General features: G+C 38.5%; 1 protein-coding gene across 42 annotated transcripts in view; it reads left to right on the top strand.

Moving 5' to 3' along the window:
* Positions 1 to 15,044, top strand: part of LOC110961245 (uncharacterized) — a 557,011-nt gene that overhangs the window by 213,059 nt on the left and 328,908 nt on the right. For 2 of the 42 annotated variants that reach the window (XM_051959627.1, XM_051959629.1), the window contains one exon: positions 9,610 to 9,807. The exons of the other annotated variants lie outside the window; for them this stretch is intronic. The gene's annotated coding sequence lies outside the window, so the exon portion shown is untranslated. The remainder of the gene's footprint in view (positions 1 to 9,609; positions 9,808 to 15,044) is intronic. 42 annotated transcript variants of the gene reach the window in all.

Below are 15,044 nucleotides of genomic sequence, written 5' to 3'. Positions count from 1 at the left end.
GTTGTGAGAATTAAATTCAAATGACAAGGATTTTGGATAAGGGGCATTTGTTGTTTGGCCTTTCAATTTGCGAGTAAAGTAACACATATGTGGCTGGAAGTAATTAATGACATGAAAATAATCCAAACTAATCCACACAGATTTCGGAAAATAATTCGTTGTCCTTCCTGCATGAATCAATGTCAGCAATTAGAGGAAGCTTCTTAAACACTCTGTGGGCCCCTGGATTGATGAGTGACTTCCTATCTGACTTTTTAAAGAGACCTCGGTTATAATGTTGTTGCTTTTGTGACACTAAAGACATAAGAAAACCTCACACTACTCATGACAGGGTTTGTGAATTAAAAGCCTTTGTAGATGTTGAGTTAAATTAAAACTAAATTTGACAGAAAAGGCATAGGTTGTACAAAATGTGTGGCTAGGTTATAGTGAAAAATAGGTGTAAGTCAGATGAATCAAATGCTATACTAAACTTTAAAATAAAAGGCGTTCATTTAAAGACTAAAGTTAAAAAAATTGAAATGTAAATGCTTGCACTGGTTTTTAGAAGTACAAATTGTAAAAACTGTGTTTATTCATGGTTTGAAGATATTCCAATAATAAACAAGAAACTCAGAGAGGGCAGCACTCCACCAAGGCTGCTTTGTCATTGTCTGATTTCTGACGTATGAAATGTTTTTAAAAAATTTGTGGTCCTCAGTGGGGAAGCTGTAGTAGGATCATAATCATGTAATTGTCACCCATCAGCTGATGTAGTGTTCACTTGTTGTCCTAGTTACAGTAATGCTGCAATCTCACAATTCTTTAGCGGACTAATTATGTCACCATAGCTGTAAGTCAATGCAGACCTTTTACAGAATCAAACTTGAGCAAACTTTGACTCAGAAATCTGCACCACAGGTCAATAGCACACCATCTTGGCATGCTGGTTCTCCATTCCTTGAAAGTACAAAAAAGACAGTCATATGGCCAACTAACTGTGTTAACACCATCCATTTTGCTCTGCAGGCATATTTTGTAAACTAGAGATAAAATATGTGGCTTGCTGATAGCTGTGAAGCTTTTGTAGTTAACTTACATTTACCAACACTAGGTAGAAGCCTACTGACTGAATCAATAAAACCACCATCTTATTCACCGCTTTCTCCATAATAACTGATTCTATAGACAGTGGCAGGATGAAACTTTGGGGACCTACTAATCAACTATGTTTCATGTCATTGCTGTCAACTGATCACAAACTTTTGGGCTGTGTAAATTCAACCACATTGTATTGTGGGGTTGTGAGAAAATTGTGTATATGCTGTGGACACAATGTTTTCTTTATTTTTAGTTATTTTTAAAAAATGAATTTACCGTAATTTCCGGACTGTAAGCCGCTACTTTTTTCTCAGGCTTTGTACCGTGCGGCTTATACAAAGATACGGCTAATGTATAGATTTTTACGTGTGTGCTTCATGCCATCATTAAGTTTAGCCTTGTCACATAAGACCAATAAAATTACCAAACAGGTCACAGTGGACCATTGACACTGTTCGAATTAAATCAAACACACACTAAATTCTTCAGATCAATCATTCTGCGCTTCATGCACACACCCTCATCATGGAAAACACGAAGAAATGCATATGATGCAGCTGTTGCAGGCCAAGCCTGCTCTCCTTTAACCTAGGCAGGTTACGGTGTGTGTGAGAGAGAGAGTATGTGTATGTGTGTGTGTGTGTGTGTGTGTGTGTGTGAGTGTGACGTGAGGAGGAGCACTGCAGCTGTGTGTGTGTGTTTTGCAGACACGAGTGTGGAAACGGAGGCAGAGCGAAATGCACCACGATGATATACAATACAATACAGAAAAAACTTAGCGCATTGGAGTTGGCAGCGTGAACTGACTCAATGTGTTTCACTGCCGTGTTGCAGGCACTGTTCGGGAAGAAAGTATGTATTTAATTACAAGTTAAATAAAATCTTTCTGTGTAAATATCTCATGTTGCAATGTGGACACCTGCGGCTTATAGTCAGGTGCGGCTTATATATGTACGAAACTTTTTACTTTTTAAATTTAGTGGGTGCGGCTTATATTCAGGTGCGCTCAATACTCCGGAAATTACGGTACACCTTCAGAGTTTGGAATCTCAGATAAGATATCAACACAGCCATTGTAACTGAGCAGTGCTTGTGTATACTTAATTGACTAACATGTTAGTGGTAAACTGTCCAACAACGGTAGGTAATCAGCCAGTCCCAATCAATTTGGACATTATCAGTCTTTTAAAGGCAATAGGGACATTATCATCCATTGTGGTCATTGATAAAGAGAGTGACCTCAATAATGACCTTGATAATGGAACTTTGTAATATGATTAGGTGTAAGAAAGATGTCATGGCTGGGGTTAAATACACACTGGTGCTATATGTGTTAAGTGGTTTTCGTGCCTCAACATAATCAAACACCAACTGAAAACAAAAGTAAACATTCAGTAGCAACTGAACGTTAAAGTCAAATAATTCTGTAAGAATGGTGCGAGATGAGACTTAAACTTAAGTTCTCTAATTTCCACCTTATCAACCCTTCCAACCTCTAAATGTAGACTTTCTTCTTTGCAAGTGCAAAATTGTGATTCCACAGCCTTTGAATTTTGTGTCAACAGTCTAGTGAGCCTACTGGGAGCCTACTAGGAGGTAGAGAAGGTCCCATATGCATGGAATGATATCACGTAATAATAGCCATTTAAAGTGCTGATAATGTCTGAATCAATTACTAGCCCTGATAGCAGTGAATGGAGCACTAAGCTTATAGTATCTATTTTCATGATGACACAGGTTTCAGATTAAAGTTTTCTCTAAAACCATGTAGCTTTTGCGAGACTTTCCTTCAGTCTTAGAATCTATTTGGAGTTACATGGTTTGTCATCCCTCAGCAGTGCTCTAACACAATCTGCTGCTGCCTTATCATGTGCCTCCGCCCTCCATGTCTTTTGTCACTCAGTCTTCCTCTCTTCTCCTCCTCTGTGTCTTAGCCTTCTTTTCTTCCCAGCAGCTGGCTTGAATACTGATGGCGTTCATTCTGGATCTGATTAAGCCCCCGCTCAGCAGAATCAGACAGTAGACATAAATATCTGGGGGCATCTGAGAAAGAGACAAGTCAGTTAAAGAGGACCGAGTGTAGATCAGGTTTCTTACCCCTGATGAAAATCGATGCGACTTGACCGGTCGCAGAGTGACTCAACATGTCAGCTCTAAAGAGAGCAGCTATTATATCATTAGAGCTAATTTCATCTTCCTGTACTTGAGTCTCCATTGTTATTCAGTCATTTAGTGAAGATGCACATGTAGATGATTCACGACTGTCCATTGTCATCATTTTCAACGAGATTCAAACACCAATGTAAGAGGCTTTGAATTGCCACAGTGAGTTTTTTTTTTGTGGAAATTATAATGTTTCTAATGTCCATATGTAAATAAAAGAAGCGAGACTCCAAAAGCTGCCAGTAGGTGACTATTCATGAATGCAACAGTTACTGTATTATAAAAATCAACAACTGACAAAAAGCCAAAGAGGGACCAAAGGACCAGGTTTATTTTATTGCTGTTTTTCTAAAAAAATAAAAAAATAAAATAAAATTGAGCATTCAGTTCATCCAAAGTACAATTAGTTGTGTCCAGGCATGCATACAGCTTTGGTTTCATTTGCCTAGGAGCCATAATCACAAAGGATTTAATACCACTATTAGGAGTCCTCCTAAATGGTGCTGAAAGTTCCTGGTATACAGTCTCCGAATACATTTTTAGAAAGCTGCTGAAAACATCCTTCTAAACTCAAAGAAGGGATGGAGTTGAACCTGTTTCATTAATTAACTGTCTCACTATATGTGTGTGCTCTGCAAATGTCAATGTGCACTGTATACGTAAGTCACTGAACGAAGAACAGTCTGATAACATTCACATTTGATGAATTGTGCGAATCATCATTTCAAGTGTAAGGGACATTTTCTGAACACACTTGATCATTTACTGTAATTTTTCAGAATACTGTCACAACATGATACACTACCAACAGCAGCCCTGAAAAGCTACACTATCAAATACTCGTCACTCAGACAGTATATTTTTGTTTTTGTGTTTTTGCTCTTGCTTTTTCACTGTCAGTCATCATATCTCTGACCAAACTGACAAACCTCAGATGAAGTAAACAGTACCAAAGTATCATTCTCTTTTCTTTGGCTGAATCTAAACTTAGTCATTAGTCAGCGTCCAGTGCAGAGGAACCAAGTTTTAGGATTCTTCTGGCTCAGCTGTCCATGTGTACAGAATCAAAAACTGATCAGTTGGAAATTAATTACCTCCTCATATGCAGAACAGCAGTCACAGCAGAAACCAGCCGTGTCCTCACCTGTCCAACATGTGTATGCATGGTGGAGACTAGAAAGAAAGATCTGTTATCAAAAGTCTCTTTTGACTTTTCTTGCTTCTACCTAAATCTCTGTGGTTTTGAGTTAGCAGGAAAAATGTATTTATCTTCTTTGGGACACCCTTAACAGTACTATTCCTAAATAAAACAGGTCTAAGTAACGATAAAGTAATTATATTCTGCAATATTTGGCCAGCAGATCAGTTCCAGATCAGTTCCTGATCAGGAAGAGTAGTACGAGCAGAAACAGTCAAAGTGAGCTGAAAAGGGCTGCAAGATGCAGGCTGTTACTGTGGTTTGTGACCTGCATACACTCTAAACATTGTAAAGAAAAAACATTTTGTAGTAAACAAACACTTACACCAAGTCAGACTGCCTTACATGTTCATGGCATGGTTCAGATCAACTAATCCGTCTACATTGAAAAACTCCTGTCTCTATCTGTAACAAAGACACTTCAGCTAGTAAAAAGTGTGAATCAATGTTAGGGAACAAGCTAAACTAAAATAGGTAAGAAACATGCTACTACTTCTCTGTTGTCAGTATGGCTTCCACAGTGAAATATAATCAAATGACACCAACTGAAAAACTGCCCATCAAGTCATTCATATTCTACAACAACATGCTTTTGTTAAAACAAGCAGAGTATTCAGGCAGCAGGGGAGATAATTCCACTGATTCATGTTGCTGAGTAATTTTAAGATCTCAGGCCAGCTCTCATCTCTCTGGCACTGTGACTTGCAAAATCTCCCTGTCTTCAAGCAATGCTTAAATGTCTCCACTAGAGGCTCCCTGTTGAGTGCAACACACACACACACACACACACACACACACACACACACACACACACACACACACACACACACACACACACACACACACACACACACACACACACACACACACACACACACACTTCATACACTTCATACATTCGCTCATGCTGTTACCCTCAAACACACTCCTGCAGAGCAGGGACCAGGGTGGATTGCTATTTGGCGTTGCAGGGCATTAGCCGCTGATGTCTTAACACTTGTAAATGAACCCTCCACCCCTCCTAATCTGTCACTTTAATGCACTATAGATTTTATTTCAGCCTCTGTAGTATCACATTCTCAATAATAATCATCAAGCCGATGCTGTTGTCCTCTCCTGCAGAAATTAAATCTCGCCGCTGAGTGCACAACTAATAAAAGATGTTGCCGGAGGAAATAAAAAAATAAATATGATGAATCATAAGCAGCGGGGATTTGTATTCAGATGCGAAAGACAATTACACAAAGAGTTTGAATTTATCAGCCTCTTCGCCTCTCAAAGGCTCAATAACAGGCCACCACCGCCGGGCGCTAGGAGCTGCATGCTTTTACACACACATATCACTCTCATGGACATCTGCACACACAGTGTACAAACAAACACACTCAAGCATATTATGCAGACAGCATCCAGGCACACACACACATTTGCTCTCATACCCTGCACACACTTGCACCTGCTACTGAAGGGTTTCTTTATTTCTGTGTACTTGTTGACAATGAAATATTATTGTATTTAAAACTTCTGCTAAATGAAACCTTAGTATAACCACAAATGGACTTCATATGCACACACTTTCTTACTGTGTAAAATACAGCATGTCCATGGGCAGTATGGCATTTGTTCATCAGATAGGTATTTACAATAGATTATTTCCTTTTATATTCACAGTTTATTAATGTACCTTACTCTTAAAAGTCAGGGTAATCAACAAAACTAGTTTTTAATGGTGAAAAACGTGACAGCATTAGCCCTTTTACACCAAATAGTACCTATACTTTGGAAATGAATGTGGAATTAAAAGTTTCCTCAGATCTCTCTAAAGTGACAACATTGTTTGATCGAGTTATTTATTTTTGTGTCAAAATGTACAGTATGTGTATAACTTAGAACAAAAAGAAAAATATCACTTTGTTATAAAATGGGTTACAAGCAGCTCAGATTACTATTTTTTTAAATAAAAACACTGTTTTAAATGACAGTGTGAAAGGTGATGTGCATAGAGATGTGAATAATGGCCTGAATCTGCAGTTTCTCTCAGCTTTATGCTGCTTTGCAGTGAATTCAGCTCATTGTTGAACTGTTTAGCTACAAATATCCTGTTCTAGTTCACTCTCTACCTTCTTATAGCGTCTTTTCCATCACAACAGGCAGTTTAAAAAATCACTACATGCTGAACAACAAATACAGACATAGCTAGCTAGTTGGTAGAAAAAATGGAGCATTAAGCAGCTAGAGTCAGATACACTGCCTGGCCACAAAAAAACAAAACAAAAAAAAACACCCGGATTTAACTGAGCAAATAGACAAGAGCCTTCTATTGGATAATTACTGTAGTGATGAATATGTTTCAGCTGGCAACAAGTTATTTAACCCGAGCTGATGCAGTGAGGAGCTTCTCAATTTTTTGAACAACCATGTGGGAAGACATATCATGTGGTCATGAAAATGATGTTAGTCTGTCTCAGAAGGGTCAAATTATTGGCCTTCATCAAGCAAAGAAAACAACTAAGGAGGTTTCTGAAACTACTAGAATCAGGTTAAGAACTGTCCAACGCATTATTAAAACCTGGAAGGATGGTGGTGAACCATCATCTTCGAGGAACAAATGTAGTCGGTCATGTGGTCTGATGAGTCCAGATTTACTCTTTTCCAAAGTGATGGGCGCATCAGGGTAAGAAGAGAGGCAGATGCAGTGATGCCCTTACCATGGCTAGTGGGGGTTAGGGTTGGGATCTAGGGTTTGAACAGGTTCAGCAATGTTACGTTCCCAAAGAATGAGGTTAGCTGACTACCTGAATATACTGAAGACCAGGTCTTTTCATCAATGGAATTTTCTTCCGCTGATGACACAGGCATGTTTCCAGATGACAATGTCAGGATTCATGAAGCTGTCTGTCTGTCTGTCTGTCTGTCTATCGATCTATCTATCAATGAGACATCATTTTCACACATGGATTGGCTCCACAGAGTCCAGACCTCAGCCTCATTGAGAATCTTTGGGATGTGCTGGAGAAGACTTTGCGCAGCAGTCCAACTCTCCCATCATCAATATAAGTTCTTGGTAAAAAATGAATGCATCTCCACAGTGAATGGGTTCCATACTCAAAGCTAAAGGCAGTCCAACAAAATGTTAATGTGTGACCTATTTTTTGGCTTGTAGTGTATCTTTATCATATAGAGGAGCCAAGTCTTTGAGTGCTTTACTTTAGTCAGATCACAAACTAACAAAACTTCATCTATGTTGTTTACTTTGCATAAATTGTCAATTCATGGAGAACGTTTATCAAAGTTTAAACTTCTATTAGCTGAGGATTTGAGATTTCTGCTTCCTCAATCTGAAAAAATACAATAGCAATGTTTCTATTCAGAAACAATGTTACACTTTGTATGTATAATTTACAGATAAATCAGTATTTTATTATAAAATAAGATCTTTGCACTTTGAGTGTTCTAAATTATTGTGATATACTGCAACAAGAATGAATCGGGAATGCAGCAGTTTACTTCAACAACATTTACGTATTTTCTCTGTGCCTTTATATCGGTACTTTGAGACCATACAAAAAATAAAAAGTTTACTGTAAACAAAAATAAAATGTATAGTCTCAGAATTCATGGGGCAGAATAGAAATCAAGAGATAAAATTCAAAAACCAACAACACATGTATACTGTAACATTCACACCCTGTCGTCTGCATTTGGCCACGTTTCCATCCATTACATCTGATGTCTTTTCTGGAGATGCATTGTGGGTAGAACATTTTTGAGTGTCTCCTTTTTATGGTTTCTGATGAGGCCAAACACAGATCACCTGAATCAGGTTTCAGCTGACAACTACACTCAGCTGTGTTTAATTGCCTAATCTTTTCATTTATTTTAATTTTCAATATTTTGAAATGATTTTCCATAGATTTCAATGTGGCTGCAGCAGAAATTCCCGTGTTTTTCCCCCATCATTCTGTTTTGATTGTGGTTTTAACTGTTTTGAACACAGTGTGTTAGCATTTGAAAAATGTGCTGTAAAAGTCTAGTGTTTTGCAGGTGGTGAACTAGTAACTGAGAAAAGAGTTCATGAATTTTGGTGACTGTGGTCACTGAATGCATTTTGTGTGAAAGCAATGGAAAGTGATTCACAGTTCGGTCCACATGGACTGCTGTTTTGCAGTCTGAGTTAAGAGTTTTGAACATGTGACTTCGGTTTCGACCAATGCGTGTTAGCAATCGAAAAAAAACTAAAACGTATGGGCAGAACATATGTTTTGTTGTAATTTGGGTGAAGCAGTCCATTAATTTAGTGAACATAAGAAGATAATGTCTTTAAATTTAGATTTGTATTGGACAGGTTGTCATAAAAATATTTTGCATTTTAACCACTTAGACCAAAATTTTTACAAGATAAATTGTCAAACTTTCAGGTTTTACTGATACGCATTGCGTGACTTGATACCTGTTGTACAAATACAACACACAATGACCACTGAGGAATACGGTATTGTCACAACATTAGTTCAAGAATATTGGGCTCAGCTGTGTTTTGACTCCACTGGCAGTACGTGTGTGTGTGTGTGTGTGTGTGTGTGTGTGTGTGTGTGTGTGTGTGTGTGTGTGTGTGTGTGTGTGTGTGTGTGTGTGTAGCAAATGTGAAGACTAGTCATTTCTTTAAAATAATGGAGAGATGTGGAAAATAGTTTAAACTACTTCCATGTTGAAAACCAGCCAAATATTCTCACCGAGAACTGTCGTTGCAGGCAAATGCTCTTATGAAATGTGTTGTTTTTTCTTGCAAAAATGATGATAGATTTTCATGATTTTTTTTCAGGGAAGAAATATTATATTATATTATATTATATTCTTAAATGGGAACATTTACAACATAAGTAAAGTTTGAAGTCCTTTGTGTGCTCAATTTCACCTTTTTTTTTCTGAAATCCTCTGTAACTTTGGCTTTTCATGCCCGTGAAGAACACAGCCAACTACAGGCAGATCTGATCACTGTGAGAACAACCAGCTTCCACTCAGCATAGCTGCTTCACACCGTAAGCTCTGGACAAACATCTCCCCCGATAGCTCACACCTAACCCCTTGTCATCCTTCTCTTCCCCTCTCCTCTCCTCTCTCCTCCTGGCCTCTGTCACCCCTTTCTTTCCTGTGCTCTGGCTGGCTAGTTGACAGTTCGAGCTGGTCGGGGTCACCTCCCCCACTTCCCAGGAGCTTGAAGGGGTGCAGCTCTGGAGTTGGAAGCCCCACGCCCCAGCGGCTCTCTGACTTGCCCCCAGCGAAAAGCGAGTGAAGTGCGAGTTGCTCTGCTGGGAGAGCAGGCTGCGGGCCTGGAGGTTTGGCCCCGGACCGGCGCTCCTCCTGCGGTGAGACCAGGCCAGACGCAGCCTGCCAGGGGCTGACTTGACCTCCTCAAACTGATGTGGCACAAGCTGGCAGAGCGGTCACTGCTGCCGCTGAGTTTGGGTGGAAAAACGATCTCTGCCCCTTTCTCACTTGCTCACTGAGCACTTCTTCCTTTGTTCTTATGACATGCATTTTCTTTGTCCTACATTTTCTGAGTTTTCAACTGAAATCAGACAGCTATGAATAACTTTTAACTGCTGTTGCACTTGAACCATGCACTTATATCTACATATGTAGATTATTCTAAGTTGTTTTTTCTACTGTTAACTTTTGAGTCATAAAAATAAATGAGGATACATCACATTTCGTATTTAGGCAGTGTCTTTTAGTCACAACAAACTGCTGTATGGTTTCCAGGAACCTACATGGCTGATAATAATATTGTCGACAGCAGCAGTTCAAGTTCTCCTATCACAGACAATCACTCATCATCATTAACCTTAAAAACGCAGCAGACAGTTCAATGAGCCAAAGAGAAGTCTAGGGAGACTTTAAAGTGACATGACCTATACAGCACCCAAAATCTTAACACACATTACCTGAAAAATCGATTATCCAGCCTCCCAAATATGTTTTCAAGGACAGATAATGTTAAATTTACATTTCATGAGAAACTGATAATCTTGTATCTATGTGATGCGTATATCCACTAGTGCAACTCAACCTAATGCTCCAGAATACATTTTGAAAAACTGTAGAATATTTGGTTTGGGGAAAGTATCTACACCGCAAATCATACTCCAGATACAGCACATACATCTTCCTTAATACTTTCTGCAAAGTATTTGTCATTCTAACTAGGTATACTTTTAAGAACCCTCAATTTCTCATTGAAAAGAGTATTAATTTCTTATATATTCAGTTAAAAACTCAGCATCAAAAGCAGTTGGTGACACTAACTGTCACAGAGTGTTTCAGCAGTTGAACATACAGTCACTGAACTTACCTGTGTGACTTTTTTTTAAACTAAGGTTAACAGTGATGCTCTGTACTTTAAATGCACTATAATCTTTGCAAGTAGGAAGATATTTAGATGCCTTAATTACAACACTTTTTCAGCAAGCACAAACATGCAGAAGGGTGATTACTTTAGTCTTCTTATATTGCTGTTTTGCATTAAACAACCCTTGAATGTTGTAATTGCAGTGGTACCAAGTGATTTTAAAAATACTTAGTTTTAAGTCAAATAACATGAACTGAGTAAATAATACTATTTTTTGGTATTTTTTTCCTATATACTGTTTGCATTGGTAATTTTAAATTAATAGAACAGCATCATTCCTTGTCAGTGTCTAATTTTCATGATTACGGTTTTGTCAGCAACATGTCTAAGAGCTCAGATTTTCCATCTTTAATATTATATGTATTTCATCACACTGCAGTTTTCAAACAACTGCCACGCAAGCACAACCATCTTCTAAGTGTCTCTGAGGTTGAAACAGAGTGTGGCCCTGTCCTGGCTCATTGCTTATTACCCCAAAGAGATTGTGGCATCCTGCTGATAGCTGGTGATGGTTCCTCATTTTTTTTCTTCAGGATGGTCTGTCAGAGACAGCATCAAAGGTCCGGGGGTCTGGTTGGAATGGCTGCATCCTGGGAACACATTAGCGAGTTCTACTGTTTGTGATCTTTCTCTCTTTCATCACTTTGAAGTTTTCTCCTTTCACTCTGCCGACCCCTCCAACTCCCACTCCTTCCATTCTCTGACCCATTTGAGGATGGCGAGGGGAGGGGCATAACAAATATTAACATTTTTTTCTGCTTTGTTTTAAAGCACTGCCCTATACTTTTGCTTAGAGATTACAGTTGGAAGTCCTAAGCAGGGATCTTGCCACTAATTTTCACTTATAGATGCAAATTATGAGATAAAACACTTTCACAGTCAATTTCTGGGAGTTGCTAAATAGCCACTTACAGAATCCTAAGTAATTGTGAAGCAAAACAAGATGAAATTCTACGACAATTATCCCCACTTTCAGCTCACGTTTGAAACCCAAGTTTGAGTCGTCCAGCTCTGATGAGTTACAACATTGATTTGAAAAGACCTCAAATTATTCTAAGCCAGGTACCAGAATTTAATTTCCTTTGATTACATTTGATGTATCTCAAGAACACATTTCAAGAGATTTTTAAAAAGCACTTATTAATTCAGCAGTCATTCAAATGATATCCTATACAGGTAACTCAGGTTAATTGAAGCTTTGCTACCTTGAAACTGTCTCTCAAATCTTGCCTCACTCTTTTTTCTCTGGCAACCTTTTGACATAAATCATCCACAGCTTTGTTAGACTTGAATCAAACTGACACTTTCTCAGACTTATTAAAAGTGCACAAAGTAAAGGAATAAAAAAGCATAAGGGGAGAAAAAAATGAAACAACAAAGCCAAAATAAGGTGCATAATTATGTCTCCCCTCTTCCTCGCTCTCACTTTCTGCCGCTTTTTCTCTGTCCATCTCTAGTTGTGTGTGATGGCTGGCTTTCTGAGTGGCGTTAGGAGGGCTAAATTGGCCTGTTTCAGGCAGAGGAGCGTCTGTGGTTGGTGTCAGATAATGTGCGCTGAGGAGTCCGAGGAGAGTGTGATTAAAGCCAAGCCACTGATAATTATGTCAGACTCCACAGTTGTCCTGAACCTTCTCAGCGAGTTGAAAGAGATTTCTCTCTGATGAGCAAAACAGGAGGAGGAAGAGGGAGAGTGAGAGAAAAAAAGGTGAAGGGATTTTTTGAAGAGGGTCTTCCCATTACTTTTGTAGCCTCTCTTGCCCCTGCCAATTTCGGGAGAGTCACTGCTGACTTCCCACTGTACTGGAGACGTTCAGTGGGGCAGCACTTGGTTGAAAAGCTGTGCCAAGCAGGTGTTGTTGGTTGTGAGAGTTGGTGCTAAAAAGGCTAGAAACAGCAGTAACTGTCAGTCCATCTCGCAACCTGTGTAATTAACCCCGACATAGACTTTTCCTCTCAAATGAATCAGTTGCTGTCAGAGGCTTTGTATGATTTTGCATGAAGTGTAAAGCTCATAGAAAGAAGTAAGCTTTATCGTGGCCAATTTAAACTATACAAAACTACATTTGTATGAGGATACTTGGATAGTTATGTTATTGAGTACCACTTGCAAAAAGTCCAAAGAGCAGTCTGTCCTTGGGTTAAAGGAGGATTCCAGTACAAATCAGAATATGTTTTATGATTTTGACAGTGAAAAAGCAATGTCTAAAAGTGAGGCGACACTTACACTTTGCTGCAAAATTGTCAAACAAAAATGTTTGACGATTCTACAAAACCAGCTGCAAAAGTTCAATGACATTTATTACCTCCAGTGCTGATATGTTTTAAAGCATTCCTTCAGCAAAGTACAGACTTACAGAGAAACAATATGGTTACATTTACTGAATTCAACAAAAAATACTGTATGTAAAGTCAGACTTGTGATATACTGTTCCATCACTGAATTCCATTCAGTGACAGAACAGAAATCTGTTCTGATGGAGCAGATTTCTATAACAGATTTCTGTAATATTGACGGACAGTAATTCTTAAGGATAGTAGGTCGTACAATCTCTTCCTTTCAAGTTTTAATGTCTTAACCAACTTTGTGTACTACTGCGTCACATATTTTAATTCCACAAATTTTTCCATAAATAATTTGGTACAAAAATTCATGAAATTGTTTGAACTGACCTTGAAGTTTAAGGGTCAAGAGTGAGTTTAGTTTGGTTTAGTTTAGTTTTTTAAATGGAAGGTAAAGTAAAGAAGCCCAGAAGCACCAATAAAATGCCAAGATGTATCAGTTATTAGTGTTCGCTTAATAATGTCCTTTTGTTGCTCTCTTTTCAGTACATTTTCTCAAGAGTTACTGATGGCAGAATGCAGTGATTCACAAAGATCTAGCTCAAATATTAGAAATTCTGTGAAAATCTGTGCCACACCATCTCATGGGGAAAAAAATCATGCACAAAAAAAACTATAGACATGAAAAGAATAGGCAAGTAACAACCCCAAAAAAGAATAAAGTAATACTCTTTGATGTAACGCCAATTCTGATCATGCAAAGAGTAAATATGGTGGTGGAATAAAAAGAAATAAGATTAGATTGTTACTCTTTTTCGATTTTTCTTTTTACTCCAGTACATCACCCTGCTCTGTAGTACAGTAGTCCAACCATTATGATCAGTGTGAAGTGTATGATTGCAGGACTTGGCAGGGGATGAAATCCCATGCAGAGGTTAAGCCTGTGTGCAATGCTAAATGACAGAGCATATATTAATATGAAATTCATCCAATTATCTCTAATGGAGCTCTCCTGTGTAATACTGTACCCAGTCATTTCAGGTCCATGGGCAGACCTTCGATACCTCTGTCTTTCAGACCACTTCTTTGTCTTTGTGCTTGTGCTTGATTCTGTCTCTTTGCATTTCTGTGTGAATCACACATTTCACAACAAATAATGTCTGTCAAATTACTATTGTACTATTATGGGTTATAATGTGTTAATCAAAGTGAAAGGTGCAAATGTGACTTCATTTTCAGGTATGTTCCATGTTGCTGAGGGTTTCAAGCAAATGTGTCAATAGAGAATGGTAGATTCATAAGAACTAGATACCAGATTTAAAGATGTTGCCCACTTACTTGAATGAAAACTGTTCATGTCAAAAAGCCCAAACAGTTTTCTAGCTTCCAGATTTGCCTTCTAATTGCATACTCTCCTGCACGTGCTCATTAGTGTTTCTCCTGCTGCTAACTTTTCCAATGTGTTCCCACTTGGTCATTCATGACTTCAAATTGTTTGCAGTTGAAGGTTTTCAGTCATCTGCCAAACATCTGCATACAAGGAGTCACCCATTATCACTTTCCAACCTCTGTTGGTCAGGTTCACAACAAACATGTTGAACCCCATCTGAGCCAGACAAATTTTTCTTGGTTTCAAATGAGTAAAAAATGTGCTCTCAATATTTATCAGGCTTCTATTCACATTATTTAGCAAAGTTTCATGTAGCTGTTGATTTCAAAACAACAATTATGGATGTTTTGTTTGTTTATTTGGTTGTGTTTTGATACTGTCCATAGAGGTCAACATTATGCACTGTCTTTCATGCTGTATGTGCTGTCTGTGCGAAGTCTGAGGCATTTGCATGTCTGTTCCAAATGAGAACCTTCTTTATGACACCATTTTAAGAGAAAGTCCACCGTGGCTCTGATTAGTGG

Source organism: Acanthochromis polyacanthus, chromosome 15 (assembly GCF_021347895.1).
Source record: "Acanthochromis polyacanthus isolate Apoly-LR-REF ecotype Palm Island chromosome 15, KAUST_Apoly_ChrSc, whole genome shotgun sequence".
NCBI lineage: Eukaryota > Metazoa > Chordata > Actinopteri > Pomacentridae > Acanthochromis > Acanthochromis polyacanthus.
This window is presented reverse-complemented; position numbering and strand designations above follow the sequence as displayed.